The sequence below is a fragment of the Lactuca serriola genome, chromosome 4, assembly GCF_051521515.1.
Source record: "Lactuca serriola cultivar US96UC23 chromosome 4, Lser_US96UC23_V15, whole genome shotgun sequence".
Taxonomy (NCBI): domain Eukaryota; kingdom Viridiplantae; phylum Streptophyta; class Magnoliopsida; order Asterales; family Asteraceae; genus Lactuca; species Lactuca serriola.
The window spans coordinates 100,494,175-100,496,177 of NC_136411.1; the positions used below are offsets into that span (position 1 = coordinate 100,494,175).

Consider the following 2,003-nt stretch of genomic DNA (forward strand, 5'->3'; position numbering starts at 1 on the left):
TATTAAACAAATACTATAAACAAAATTTTATGTACTTTCATTAGTATGACTACATTGTTTGTTAAATAATAAACTAAAAGCAATAAATTAAAATATAAAAGTTATAACATTCAAATATACGTTAAGAAATATTTAACTATTGCCAAAAAAAATCAAAAATGATTTACAGAAATAATTTTTGTAGACATAACATAATAAATTAGCTCTACAAACAATTAGCCATTAACTCATAACTTAGTACTTATTTGTAAAACTTATACGAAAATGACGAAAGGACAAATTAACACATAGTTTAGGGTTCGTTTCTGTAATTTACTCCACTTAAAACCAAATCGACGGAGCAGTCGATGAACTCGTAGTCTCGTACGACGTACCCCAATCCATCTCTCTTTTTGACTTCAATTCATTCTTCCCCAAATTTATCTTTCTCTCTCTTTCTCTTTTGTCCCACCAAAACCCATCTCTCTGCATTTATCACTTTCCTCACAAAAAGGTGACGATGGAGGTGCTGTGCGCGCCCTTATCAATTTTCCTTTCCAATCTTTCATAATTTCACGTGATTTACGTAAATCCCTTCTCTCTCCTCCTGTTCCTTTGGGTTTTTTCTATTTATATTTACATCAGATTTCGTGTTCTTTGTTCTTTAAAGCCACTTTCACCATTTTTCATGAACCCAATTGCGCTTTCTCTGGATTCATCATTCATGGACAGATAGAGCGATTCAGATCAATCAGAGAGTGATTTTGTTTGGTTGTCAGTCAAAAAAATGAGTCGACTCGGTGAACTAATGGCTCTGTTTTTGCAGGAAAGTGAAGAGACAGAAAGGAGCACGAGAACGATCGTCGACCTCCTAAGGGAGAGAACCATGGACGGCGGCGATAGGTTCCGACGACGGAAGAGTCTCCAAGAACGGTTAGGATTAAAGAGTATGGTCTGTTGTGGATCCGCTTGGGGCATCGGAATCGGACCTTCCACCATGAGCACCCGAGCCGACGACGATGACGACGTCGTTGACTCGATCCATCAAATAGATGTCATAGACGTGAATCTAACACCGCCGGACACCAATTCCTATCCCGATTGCATCTCTCCGTCGCCTCGAATGAATCTCGCGGCGGCATTGGCTGCTGAACGGCAGTTCCGGACCACCGCCGAGCCTTTGAGTCCGAACAATGAAGCAGCCAATGAGACGTTGCCACGTACGTCGACTGCGGATCTTGGTTCGCCGTTGCGGATATCGTTGATGAGACTGTTGGAAGAAACGGACGGTGAGGATCATAAGAAGGAAGATATGAGCAGGGATCAGGTGTGCTGCGTGTGTATGGGAAGGAAAAAGGGTGCAGCGTTTATTCCATGCGGGCATACGTTTTGTAGGGTGTGTTCGAGGGAGTTGATGTTAAATCGAGGTTGTTGTCCCCTTTGTAATCGATCTATCCTCGAAATCCTCGATATTTATTAGATTTCCAACGGTTGAATCTTAAGATCCAACCTTATATATTTTTTAAAATTAATAAAATTTATTTCATTCTTATTAATTAAATCTCAAAAGATGAAATCGGATTTTGAGAGTCTATTGTTTTTATCTAATGTGTTTGATGTAAGGTGAGTTTGGCATAATTAGTTCAGCGATCGGTTGACATTTTATTTTAGCATCTAAATTATACACGTATCTAATAAAATCATATTTCTTTATGTTCCAAAAGTATACGTTTGCTTTAGAACCTGTCGCATTTTAAATTGAGAGTTTGAGACCGAAAACTTATTTGAAAATGGTAAAAATATCAGTTAAGAACCAAAAGTAAGGTAATGATTTACGACTTACAATGAAAAAGATGAAGAGAGTTAAGAATTAACCTTAATTTTCATGAAAAAATATGATGGGTTGATCACTTGATATGGTGTATATATATGGGATAATGATTTGAAAGGGTAACGAACTTTCGATTTTTGTCACATTTAGTCACTAAACTTTTTTTTGTTATCTATTTGCCATTGAACTATTG

At 37.3% G+C, this 2,003-nt stretch overlaps 1 long non-coding RNA gene across 1 annotated transcript; it reads left to right on the top strand.

The window, feature by feature from the left end:
- The first annotated feature begins 239 nt into the window (after window positions 1-239).
- Window positions 240-1,692, top strand: LOC145102185 (uncharacterized). The gene is made up of 2 exons (XR_013706069.1): window positions 240-565; window positions 806-1,692. It is a non-coding gene; the product is annotated as an uncharacterized LOC145102185 (long non-coding RNA).
- The last annotated feature ends 311 nt before the right edge of the window (window positions 1,693-2,003 follow it).